Here is a 14,629-nt window from a genome sequence, read left to right on the forward strand (position 1 = left end):
CAAGGTTTGAATTTTTAATTTACTCCAAATGTATGACCTCTTTTTTCCATTATAAGTTTCCTTCCAGGGAACTACAAATCTATTTCTCAGTACCACCCTTATTCCTTTCAACTGTAATGTATACTCAATATATCCTAAGTGAAATGTGCCTTGTGTTATTTTTGGAGAGGCCAGTGTTCTTCCTAGTGTTTTTCATATGTGTATAGCCTCAGTTGTTGTCCTGCTTCAACATCACTCCTAAGACAAAGGGGCAGATTTACTAAAGGCTGAAGTGACTGTCGTTAGCAAAAATTCGCCAGAAATCCAATCCGCAGAGACATCGACATTGTGTGGCCTAAAGATTTGCTTTATATAATTTAATATCAAGTAAAAGGTTAAAATATACATATATAATCTTCTGCTTTTTCACTCTTACATTGTTGATGTGCCTCTGAGATTATAGTGTCATGTATTTGAGGCTGAGACATTAAATATTTAGTTCTTTCTTTAAAACATAGTAGGTCATTTGCAAATCCCCTGGATGCAAAATCGGCCTGCTAGACACAGGTAGCACTAAATTCATCTAAAAGTCTTTGCACTTCAAATGTTTTAGAAGGTTGCAGTGAAGCAGATTTTATGAGGTATGTTCATTTCTAATGGTAATCTAGCAACTATTGCTGCAACAGTATGGGGCACATTTACTAAGCTCGAGTGAAGGATTCAAATGAATTTTTGTGTACTTCGACCATCGAATAGGGCACTACAACCTTCGACTTTGATTTGAACTAAAAATCGTTCGACTATTCGACCATTCGATAGTCGAAGTACTGTCGCTTTAAAAAATACTTTGACGACATACTTCTGCAGTTTAAACCTACCGAGGTTCAATGTTAACCTATGGGGACCTTCCCCAGCACTTTTCTAACCTTTTAAAAAAATCCTTCGATCGATGGCTTAAAATCGTTCGATATCTGGTCCGAAGGGCAAAGAAGTTAGATAGAATTTTCCTTAGTTAGTAAAATTAGTTAGTTAGTTTATTGCAAACTGGGTACGGAAGTAAAGGAATCAAGCATACATTCAGCATAATCATAAGGAGATGATATGCAGAACTGTCTCAACCTTTATGTGAAGATCTTAAATAATAAATAACACAAATAGCGGTTTATTCACCATCTCTGTAATCATATTTACTATTGTAATCATGTCTCTACTGGGAGCCAAGTGATGCATGTTTCCATCAAGATCTCTCCCATGATCCCAGTGTGATAAATGTGGCACCATGTGGCTTGTGGTCATGCTTTGCATATGTTTTACCATGTATCACTACAATTGTGCCTGACGTTGCTCTCTACAGCAATCTTAATGGGACACATTAATTTCAGTTGATGAAATAAATATGCAGCCTTCACTGCTGGTAATCCCCTGCATATGCAAAAAAAATCAAGAAAAAAATATAATAAATTGCAATAAACAAACTAATGATAGCAATCTGTACATTTCCTTTTCCTGTGAAACAGTTATCATTTAGACTTTTAGAAGCATGACAAACTGATCAAACAGCAGACACGCCAACTTCTGACTTGAACCTAAAAATGAAATAGCCTCATCTTTGGCAAGCCGAGGTGAGGGTCTGTCATTGCATTTTACAGTTAACAAAATTCAATCTTGGAACAGCAGGAGGGGGAAGGCATTGCTCTCAGACAACCAAAAACCTCCCCATCCTCCTGGAAGTTCATTATCGCCTCTCCAAAGCATGACGATGGTGTGAAATGGGTTGGACGCACGGATGCTTCTGTTAACGGCCAAAGCAAAAAAAAAAAAAAAAAGTCGCACATCATTAGGAATGGAATAAACGACACAGAGGCGCAGAGCAGAAATGATTTGATTAGCAATTTCCACTTTTGAAAAGACCTGGAAAAGAACCAAATGACTATAGAGAAGGTGTGATGGAGTTCTTAATTGCTATAACTGCACAGGGAGAAGCGATGATTTGTGACATATAATACTGCACAGTACGCTAATGCTAATAACTGTTAATTAACTGCAGCAATGATATAGTCCAAATGCGCACACACGTTGCCATAATTTCAAGATTAAACGCCACGCTATTAGAAGCAAAACCTGGGTGAGCAGACTGAGAGGCACCTACAATCTTTCTAAGCTTTGTTAACATTATGAACTAAAATGTTCTGAAAGAAAGGTGAAAAAAAACAAACCACAAACCAGTTTGGAACAGTCATTGAATGAGTCGTTCCTCAAGAGAACCACTTATTAATTCTGAAAGGCTGCTGTTGCACCAGACCATCTGGCTCTGTTCTAAAGGCTTCAGTGGCTGCTGATGAGCAAAGATTCACATTGGCTCTCCCTCATCTCAGAATCGCCGGTAGCTATGATACAGTTCCCATAAATTTTTGTTTGCACTTCAGCTGTTAAATCGGATTTTTTTTTTGTAAAACAAATTTTCTATAAGCTAGAGAAATGTTATTACATAAATGCATGGATAATACAGAATTACAAAAGTAATTTGCAGTTATTTAAAGCAATAGTCCTTGTGTATTTTAACTATAAGGCCATATATCCTCAAGGAATTTTATCTAGTTCTCTTGTGGGTATAGTAGAAGTCTTTGGTATCATTTGGTAAATCTGATTTGAAATTTGCACTGTGATTGCTTTGAAAGAGGTGTCAGCAAATGCCAGTGTGTGAACATCAACAAAGGTCAAGGCATATTAATTGGAGGTGATGGGTAGAGTAGACAGATACTACAATGGATTTTAATCATGGACGTTCATTGTGCATTAATGGAATGGTACTAAGATAACTGTAAATCATTGTTTTCTGGGCATGATAATGTTAACATTAAACCACCATTACTAGTATACAGAATTTTGTTCATGCTGGTTTGTTGTACCAAGCATTTAACCATGTTAAAGGGCCATATCTAATGGATATATAACGAGATGGTTGCTTTCCCTAGCCTCTGTAAAGCTGTTGCTGATTCATCCTGGAGTTTCAGACTTGCTCATGCCTCCATTATTCTCAGACTGTTTGGCATCAATTCAATTGACTTTTTGTAGTGTTTGTACCAAGGCGCTTTTCTTGGTAGTCACTTGCTCTGTTAAGTTTAAGGTTGCATTGTTTAGAGTTCTTTTTATTTCGTATTACATTTCTTCCACTGTAGTAGGGATAACCTTAACAGAATAATGGACTGTTGGGATGCAGGAACAATAGTTGAAAAAGAATAATGCAAAACAACAATACGTTAAGATATAGTCAGCTAATAGCCTCAGCCTCAATTCTCATATACTATTATATATATTCGCATACAATTTGTAAAGTTATAATGTAACTGAGTTCAAGTGATATTATTCTTTTTTTCTCAGGCTCCTCTAGCTTTCCAAGGTCCTTCAAATGGAATAAAGCTGGCTGTACCCAGAATAATCAGTTCATCTGACCAAACCAGCAAACGTACAGATCTTTGCACAATTTCGATCAGCCAGATCATCATAGATAGTGATGAGAGAGACATGGATTTGCTGTGAGAAAAATTCCCATTGACTCCATAGAATTTTGGCACAAGAAAAAAATACACATTGACTTTAATACATTTTGCCTATTTTTGGGACATATTCACTCACTCACTAATCATAGACATCATCCACAGATGTATGTTGTTCCGCCCTCCCCAATTGATATCTCAGTTAGCCCCAGCTAGATATTCATAGTGAGGTCATCATATTTGGCCCATACAGTAAAGTACAGTAGAGACCAATGCCTAGTCATTTATGAAGCCTTTAGGCTTAGTTCAGATGTTATTAAAGAGGATGTCATTTCAGATAGGACATCCATGAAAAATTGGCCAGCTCAAAGCACACTTTTGATGAATTCTCTACTTTTCTATTTTTATTTTGTGGTTATCTAGCCATTTGCAGACTTTGATATTAACACCAGGATTTCATCTTAGCAACTCCTATACCTGTACAGATGACTATGATGTTGATGTCTACAGTAAACTCCACTCTGCACAGTTGTTTACATGTTAAAGGTGAATCTTAGACAGTCAGTCTTCTCCTCCCCCCAGCAGTTGCAGGTCTTTTCTATTAGCAATATATGATTTAGTAAAAATTATTTTCTGTGTTACTGTGAACAGATAGTAGTATCACAGAATATGATTTGTAAATATGAACTGTACATAAACAAGGCAAAAACAAAAGTTATCAGCCCCTTAAGTGGAATTATTTTCGATATACATATAGTGCATATATCTTAGAGCAGTGATCCCCAACCAGTAGCTTGTGAGCAACATGTTGCTCCCCAACCCCATGGATGTTGCTCCCAGTGGCCACAAAGCAGCTGCTTATTTTTGAATTACTGGCTTGGAGGCAAGTTTTGGTTATATAAAAACCAGGTGTACTGCCAAACAGAGAGTATTGTAGGCTGCCAATCCACATAGGGGCTACCAATAGCCAATCACAGCCCTTATGTGGCAGTGCACCCCCAGGAGCTTATGCTTGTGTTGCTCCCCAACTCTTTTTACATCTGAATGTTGCTCACGGGTGAAAAAGGTTGGGGACCACTGATAGAGCATCTCATGCATGACAAATGTTGCTGAGTTCCTATCTATAACATTTGTAGCCTGAATTTTTCATTCAAGCAAAGCTGATGTGCCCATTGATTTGAATGCATCTCGGCTCCAAAAAAAATTCAGATGCGAAGACAAGAAAAAACGAATCTTGATCAGCAGGAGAAAATCAATTTTTGTCATCAAGATTTAACAAAAATGTATTTTGTGACTGGTTTTAAATACAATTTAAATGTGGAATAAAGCTGTACAAGTAATAGATCACTTGTTTGTAGTTGCTGTTGATTTAAATAGGCAAGTGTTTACCAATTAAAGTTGCACTTTGAAGGAGTAAAAACACAGTGTAACTACTCTACTATGCAGAAGAAGTACAGAAGCAGTGAAGAAGCAATGTTTTTTTACTTTGCTGGCCAAACTTAATTAAGTATGGTTTCTGTTTTTTCAAAACTAAGCCTAGTTTAAAGAAACAGTTGGACTCGATTACACAGCCCATGACAGTGTTACGGTTTATTCCAATATTTAATTTGCTTAACCAGCAAAGTCCTTTCTAAAGTATATTGTGCACTCATATAAAGTAAGAAAGCTGCTGGGTAAAATATATAAAAATGTTTGTCTTTGGACCTTCTTGGTTTATTTTAAGAGGTAGTTAACCTTTAAATTACCTTTTAGTACAATATTGCAGCTGGTCTTCATTTTTTATTTTTGGTGATTTTGAATTATATAGCTTTTTTGTCAGCTGCCCTCCAGTTTTAGCAGTCCATTGGACCCAAGCAACCAGCTAGTGGGTTGACTGACCTACTGGAAGATTAAAATGTCAGGGTCACTTACTCCAAAAAGCATCTCACAAGAAGGAATGAACATATGACTAATATATACAGTATAACACAGTGTATATACTGGAACATGCTGTCTTTTGTGTCATGTTTCCTAAACATAGTTTCAGGAACTCCCTATCACAGGGGTCCCCAACCTTTTTTACCCATTCAAATGTAAAAAGAGTTTGGGAGCAATACAAGCATAAAAAAGTTCCTTGGGATGCCAAATAAGGGTTGTGTTTGGCTATATGGTAGCCTCTATGTGGATTGGCAGCCTGCATGAGGCTCTGCTTGGCACAATACTTAGTTTTTATGCAATTAAAACTTAATTCGAAGCCTGGAATTCAAAAATTAGCACCTGGTTTGAGGACCCTGAGAGCAACATCCAAGGGGTTGGTGAGCAACATGTGGCTCACGAGCTACTGGTTGGGGATCACTGCCCTATCAGATAGTAGAAGCCATCCATGTTATCATACATTAATGTTTTAATATTTAAATTACCAGAAATTAGGTTGTAGTTTGTTGCATGTTACTCAAAAATCCAAACCCTTATTCACCATGATTTTTTAAACGCACACAAAACCCTTGACCTACTAAGTGGTGACACGTTGCAGAAATGTGGCAAAAAAAACCCCACAAACTGATGCTCCAATGTTCACTTTTCCATAGCAGCATTCAAAACAAAGCAGATCAGATTCTAAATGTGCACAAAAGAATTTATGGCTTTGCCACAGATTATGTGTTTAATCTTTTCTGGCAACTTTTTTACATTTCTAAGAGTTATGGGTTTGAAAAGTCACAGCTAAGATTACTTAATGAGTATTTGCCACCCTGGAAGTGAAAGTAGTTCTGATGTGTTTTAGTCAGCTGTTAGCTTTATTGCTTCTCTTCTGTACTAAAAATGACAAGTTGAGCACATTATAGAGAGCTCAGATGTGTTATGTAGATGAAGCCTGCAGCAATATCTGCCTGCTCTCTATTATTTATGGTGACTATATAATACAATGGACTGAGATTTAAACCATTGTTATGCAGTTTGTTTTCCAGGGTGCTAAAGTACAGCACATTTTACAGAGAATTGCATCTCTGTTACATATTAATCAAATCTATCTTACATACAGCTCTTATGCTGTAAAATAAAGGCAAGGGAAGATTAAAGCTTTTTCTCTTTTCCTCGGCTGTCAAGAACTGGCAGTAAAATAATAACAAGGGCTTCTAAATAATGTGCGTGTGACAGGCCTTTGCTCAGGATTACAATCTTTTATAGAGGTTAACTACTAAATAAGGTTCCAGTAAGTGATTAGGAACAGGGCTGCGTCTAATACTGTAATGCAAACGACTTCATAATTCTTCCAATGTTCAGTTGCACAAATCCAATGGCTTGCAGCAGAATTAGGTTTCCTTATTGTTTTGTTCTATGTAGACTCTTCCGGGATTTGCTTTAATGTGACTCAGATGCATCCTGCTTTGCTATTATGTCTTTTTGTCCCCAACATGTGTCTGATATCTTTTGCGTGGAGGGAGGCGGTGGGGGGGGGGTGATCTCTGGATTGATTATGTATGGAGCTTTGCATATTCTGTGGTTTCAGTTTGCTTTCATTATTTTGGCATAGGAATGAGGAAGTTAATTTCCTTTTCAAATTCTCTGTCTGGAATTACTTTAACTTGAAATACTAATATTTAATTTGTATTTTTGGGGGGGTTGAGTTCTTCAACTCTAGGCATATTTTTATTAACATATTTGTTTATTTATTAACTGACCTAAGTTAACATTTATGGACAGGTTTATCAATGGTTGAGTTGATTTTCCCGAAAAATTTAAAAAAAAAAAAAAAACGACAATTTTTCAACATTTATTATACCACGAAGCTAGAAATAGCTCAAATTCAAAAATACTCCAGCTAAAACCTGTCAATGGCAGAGGTCAGTTGAACCATTTGAAGATGTTAATAGCCTTTATGATTCATTAGAGCATGAAAACATGATTTAAAATTATAAATTAATTTCAGGAAACAAAGTAAGGGAACAGACAAAACCAAAATGAGTCCCAAGACTTGTCACAACCTGGTCCTGTCAAAATAGGTCCTGATATTCCAAATACATAGAGATAGTGATGGGCGAATAAATTCGGCAGGCACAAATTTTCAGCAAATTTCTGCATTTCATCCGCCGGCGGTGAAAATGTCCGCCGCCTCCAAAAAATTTTGGCACTCGGGAGAATAGTCACACACATAAAAATTGTTGCGCATCAAAATTATTCGGACAACCGCTGATTTTAATGCATTTGGGCAAAATAGGCGCACGTCAAAATTGAAGAGCGTCAAAATAATTTTGACGCCCATTGACTTCAATGTGTTTCGCAAAATTTTTGCCGATGCGAAACGGAACAAATTCACCCATCACTAGACAGAGTCCCAAACACCTAGCCCACTATATACTGACTTTCTATGGCATCTTATAGCAGTTTGTCTGGCTTTTGCCAGATTTCACAGATTGTCAGTCCAGGCTATAAGACAGGCTTGACTTATTTACAAAACCCATTATAGCAAGAGATGAAGCAGTGGGAGAACAGACAAGGTGGAAGTAAAATAGTCCTTAATGTGTAATGGATATCTGGCTTGTAAGATTATTATTCTCATAGAAACAGTAACCTGTAGTTTATTACCGTTTAAGAAATAGACCATTTTACTTTATTTGATAAAATGATAAACCTGTATATTTAGGGGCAGATTAATTAACCCTCGATATTCGATTGCCGAATATAAATCCTTCGACTTCCAATATCGAAGTCGAAGGATTTACCGCAATTCCTACGATCGAACGATCAAAGGAAAAATCGTTTGATCGAACGATTCGAAGGATTTTAATCCATCGATCGAAGGATTTTAATCCATCGATCGAAGGATTTTAATCCATCGATCGAAGGATTTTCCTTTGATCAGAAAATTGTTAGGAAGCCTATGGGGACCTTCCCCATAGGCTAACATTGGCCTCAGTAGGTTTTATTTGCCGAAGTAGGGGGGTCGAAGTATTTTTTAAAGAGACAGTACTTCGACTATCGAATGGTCGAATAGTCGAACGATTTTAAATTTGAATCATTCGATTCGAAGTCGAAGTCGTAATCGAAGGTCGAAGAAGCCATATTCGACCATTCGAAATTCGAAGTATTTTTTCTTCTATTCCTTCACTCGAGCTAAGTAAATGGGCCCCTAAATGCATAAATCTTACCCTCATATATTTATTTTGTTAGGTATTTAACTTCAATGTTCAGAACATTTCTCTTAGGCAAAGGATTATCATAAAATTATATTTTTTCAAAAACATTGCAATTTTATTTACTGTGTTTCAAGTAAATATTTTGTTGCTGCCATTTTTCTTTCCATCTGTTAAGCTAATCTTGCATTGGACAGGGTTAATTACATATTGAGACCCAACAGTATTTGCTAGAGCCTAAAAAATTGATTGCCCACTATTGCCTTTTGCCTTTAAGATTAGGCCTGCTCTGTGTGTACATGAATCACACAATGGATAACGCACAAAATTGCTTGTGGAGCAATTAAATGTTATAGGACTGCCAGGACATTACAAATGACCCCTGCGGGGGTTGATCACTGTATGGCTCTAACAGATGCAGCACCTGCTCCCTCTTAACAGGATGAATCAAGTCACACCATGGGTGACTTTGCTCTGTTTTTAATCTTAGCTGGGAGGGTGCCCTGTGTTACATTATCTAAATAAACCCTTTTACTTTCATTCAAGTATCCCAAGAGCCCAGCCTTGACATGGTTGAGTTACCAACTATCTAACTGCCCTACCCCCTTTATTTTTGCAAAGGTATTTATAAAGTTAATACACTTACCAAATAAATAATATCAACCTGCACTGACCTATAAATATTATAAAGCAAGTGCAAGTTTTACAGTAATAGCATCATCTTAAGTGTGTTTTGCCTGTTGATGTTAAAATGTCATGCCTTTTGTAAGGAATTCTTTGTTAGTTCATGAAAACCATGTGCATAAGTGCAATGAGAATGCCTGGAGTACTTATTTGACATCCATTGTGGATTATATTATTTGATTTGATACATGGAGTGCACCTTGAGACAGAGCGTAAAGGCTGTTTCTTGGAAACCCTGATCACGTTCATTATAGTTCTTTACAAGAGGTCAATTCTATGGAGAGTTGTAGAAAAAAAAAGTCTTAAAGGAAAAAAAGATCTAATGATACATATCAAATTACACTAATGTCCCATCATTAATGGAGACTATTTTTTTTTTTAGAAATGGACTGCATTTATTTAACCTTTCAGCAGAGTCTGAAATTGGAATGTGTAACCATCACTGTTAAATGAACTGCAAAGCAAAGTCCATGTCTGTTTCTATCATTGTAGAAATTTTTATGAATTTAACATGAATGTAATCCCTTTATTTTAAAATGGAAAACTAATCCAATATGATTAAGTAAAGCGGATTATGATGATTTGTGGGCCATAATCAACTGAATCAAGGTTCTATAAAGTTCAGCTTTAGTTATAAATAGCCACCCACATGTGTCCCAAACTGTACATTTGTTTTTACTATAAGATTAATGCTATAGAATTATTGTATTATGGTGCTTGTCATCCTTTGTGCCTTTATGCGTTTTCTAGCAAAGTTAATTCATCCAAATGTATGATATGATCCCATGTTCAATAAATCTAGGGGCCCATTTATTAAACCTCAAATTATTTTGAAGGGGAAAACTCGAATTATTATACTGGTTGGCCAACAACTCGGCATTAGTGATATAAACTTAGGCATTAGTGGAGTACCGACTGCATTAAAGTACCAGAGTTGGTTATGGGATGTTGGACTTTTTACCTAGGAAACTGAGCCTGAACCTACTTGGGTCCTTGCACTAGTTTTAGTTATCAGATATCTACTTCTGTAGTAGAATACAACTAGACTTACTCTTGTGTGCTATATTATTTTTACACAAGTAATATATGACTGTTTTCTTGTTTGAATCCAATGGTATGTGTCATATTTTAAGGAATTCCAGTGAGAAAATATCACCTAATTTCAAAGTCACCTCCCAGAGGCCAAATTCTCGCCTTTATTGTCAGACTGCGATTGGCTGACAAGCTATGTTGCTGTTTTTGGGTAATGGCTATTTAACAACATGGGAAGCAACAGGGGCAATATATGGCATTGTTCAACTTACTAAAATGGGTAAACACCCCAAAGCACTATAGGCTTAAGGTAAGACAGAAGAGTTCACATGTATCCTTGGTGGGAATGCTTACACTGCTATTGCATGGCATTATCAAATTCACAGCCATATTCTTTAAAAAAAGCGGAACGCTTTTTATCTGTCTATTATAGCTGCCAAAGATGGCAGAAACTACTTAGCTATGTTTTGATCATGAACAGGGGCCTAAACTGAAATCCCTTTTATAGTAAAATATGAATAAAAGCGATTAAACAGTAGGGGCCACTCTAATACTCTGCCTTTCTATACTTTTCAGGAAAAATGTAAATAACAATAAGAAAGCTGAACTTGCCGTCTCTTGGTAATTTTCTTCTCTGCTTCGTTCTATCCTATAAATAGTTGAAAAACCTGCAATATCTTGAGTGCTGATTATTCAAGTGCCATTATATCAAACCACTGAATGACTTTGATTGCATTTGATTAAGTATGAAATATGTTTTGAATTTAGCAAAGCCTGAGTCACCCTCCCACAGTAAATGATAATTAGGTATTTAAAAAGTAGGAGGACATATACTGTGTGAAAGAAACTATATGAGGATCTGCTCACTTGAGACTTTCAATCCTGCAACCGCTGACCTCACAGCAGGAGAAGGTGACCTCACATTTGTTCTTCTTATCAGTCACTAATAACTATTAAGGACAATGGTAAGATCTCACACCTGCTGCCTAGCTGGATAGAATAGGGCCTCAGCAGGGGTTGTGGCAGTAAATCTCCTCTTACACTGCAGGCTTGTGTCACATATACAAACACAGATAACAGCTTGCACTCAAGGGAGACAGAAATAAACTACACCATATATGCATGTCTACAACAACTCCAGATAAACCATTCATCTAGTGAGCCACTGAATAAAAACAAATGCTTTTATTTTATATTTCTCTGGTTGATTTGGATAATTATATTCTGATGAATAATCGCCATTTCCTTATGTCATATAATTTGGTTCCAGTTTTTCAGATGTATGCTATGTTTATTGTGTTCTAAGAAGAAAAAAATCAACAAAAAATGTGAAACTTGCATTAAATAAGCAGGGCAATAATGACTTTGGCATTAACATAAAGTGGGGAAAATGTATGATACCCTGGATTGTGGTTGAACCTGTCCCATTATTGCCAGTGGACATAAGTCTTATAGTATACTGAAGAGACTCTTAAAGAAAAAAAACAAACTAATTTATACAAAACCCCAGCATGTCAGGAACTACTAGTGACTGAAACATTGGAGTTTTTTAACATTTTTTCTTTAAGACCTGTGTAGTGCTATACTTTTCCGGACAGTGGATCTTTTCATAATTTGGCTCTTCATACCTTAAGTCTACTAGAAAATCATTTAAACATTAAATAAACTGGTTCTGCTTCTAATAAAGATTAATTATATTTAAGTTGGAATTCACAAAACTGCTACGAAAATTCGACCAGAGGCAAAAATATTTGGACGTGCGTCGGAGAAGTCACTCGCCTCAAAACCGTCACGCATCAATATTATTCAGACGCCCATTGACTTTAACACCGCCGTCAAAATTGACGTAAGCATCAAAATTCGCGTTTCACAGGACAAATTCGCCCATCACTACATATAATCAGATTCATTTACATTTCACATAAAATGAAGACTGATCATTAAAAAATCTTGGAACATTTGTGGTTTCTTGCTATTATATTTCAAACAGAATTAAATGTTAACCATCAAGTATTTTAGACCACTGTACTTACTTTGATTATACTGTACCTAGAGTACTTAAGTCTTTGCCGGAACAGTCAAATAATTAATGGTCTATAACATTCATAATGTAAAACATTCAGATACAACTGGCTAATGAGTCCTTCTGTATGTTGTGGTTATATTTATGTGACTGGATTGATAGCAATAAATTAAATTTGCATGGTTTATTGATTGTTATCCAGCCTTGATCCAGCTACCAGATCTTGTTTAAAGGAAAACGATACCCCCATAATGAAAAGTTAAGCAACAGATAGTTTATATCATATTAAGTGACATATTAAAGAATCTTACCAAACTGGTAAATATTGTCCTTTTAAATCTCTTGCCTTGAGCCACCATTTTGTGCTGCCTCAGAGATCACCTGACCAGAAATACTACAGCTCTAACTGTAACAGGAAGAAGTGTTGAAGCAAAAGAAAGAACTCTGTCTGTTAATTGGCTCATTTGACCTAACAAGTATAGTTTGTTTGGCATGTTTGTGTGCACAGTGAATCTTACGATCCAAGGGGGCTGCCCTTGTTTTTTAAAATGGCAATTTTCTATTTATGATTACCCAATGGCACATAATACTAGAAAAGTATATTATTATGAAAATGGTTTATTTAAATGAAGCAGGGTTTTACATATGACCTGTTTTATGCAATATCTTTTTATAGAGACCTACATTGTTTGGGGGGGTATAGTTTTCCTTTAAGGGTTTTAACTTTGCCCCATACACACACACATACACACGTAGGATTTTCAGTTATAGATGCGGGTTGGGTCATGCTTATATATATATATATATATATATATATATATATATATATATATATATATATATATATATATATATATATAATCTTTATTTTACTCTTTTAAACATGTTTAGATGGTGTTCTGCCTTGCCCACTTCTGATGATGGCACTTCCAGTTTGCTGCAACAGCACTTGCTGTATAATGGTGGTCAGCGGGTTATGGATTGGGTTGTGGATGAGGCAGTTGCGGGTCAGATAACGGGTTTAAGTGGGTAAAAATGTGAGTTGCAGGTCTGGGGACGCAGGTCTAGGTTTCAAAAACTCGTTCCGCGCAGGAGTCCCCATTCCCATCATGCCGGGTCAGAAATCTGACATATACCAGATATGATGAAGATATAGTAAAGGCAGGCGCTAGGCATTGGTCTCGTACACAAACTCCTTCATAGCCATTTTGCTACACTGCGATGCAGTTGTTTGATCTTTAACTTCAAAGTAGCACATTTTTTCAACTTAGTGGGAAATACAGCATTCCCACTCTACCGCTGAATATGTTATTTACACTTTAAATGTATCTTTGACCCCATCTGAAATAACAGATGTCAGGATCAAATCATAATATAGGAAATACTTATTTCCTTTTAACTAGGCCAAAAATGTGTGCATTGGATTTTCGCAGAACAGCAGCCTTGCCCAAGACTGCTGAGAAGTATTAACTCACACTGAACACAGCTCTGTCTCTGAGGACCCTCCTGGCCCTTTCGTCATGTTGTGCTGACATATTAATCGTGCTTTTGAGGGAGCTGGCTGGCAGTATGTCATCAGGAATAGCACTGTGAGGGGCCGGAGCTGGCTGCTTGCAGAGGCGCCTGCTAAGGAAAGAAGTCCATTCTGACAGACTGAGCAATAATCTGAACTTACTGCACTGAGCCTGTGGGACACCAGCAGGACCGCTTTATCTTCTTCATTAAAGTGCGCTAAAAAAAATCCATTTTCCTTTAAAGTCCCAGGAACAGATGGAGTAAAATTAATTGCGCCATTAAGTCCCGATAGACAATACCAGAGTGGTTTTCTTTCAATGGTGCATGTGTGTTACAAAGTGCTCTTCGTAAAAGGCAATTACTGCAACATTTGCCATAAAATAAAGGTTGCTTTAATGGGCAATAAACACAGGCTTCAAATTTTGTATGAAATGGGTCTCCAAAGGGTGCTGTTATAGGCAGCTCAAAGGCACAACTGACTTTAGTAGTTTGCCCTGGCTTCAGCTCAACTCGCTCTGAAAACAAAGATTTTCACCCTTGAATATTTTTTAATAGAATTATACATGTGATCCTACGGCTTTTCTATCCAGCTTTGTTTCCAGCAGACTGAGAAGGATTCCAGAAAAAGAAGCAGAGAGAATATTACCTAATAAAGAATCACATGTTCTGAAGAAGCCAGTAAATGTATAGTAATACATTCAGGATTCATCTGACTACCAATTATCTTGTGACTTCAAACATTTTTCTGTTCTGTCAACAGACAGACTTATGCCATCATGTATATTTCT

Source organism: Xenopus laevis, chromosome 2L (genome assembly GCF_017654675.1).
Source record: "Xenopus laevis strain J_2021 chromosome 2L, Xenopus_laevis_v10.1, whole genome shotgun sequence".
NCBI classification, from domain to species: Eukaryota; Metazoa; Chordata; class Amphibia; order Anura; family Pipidae; genus Xenopus; species Xenopus laevis.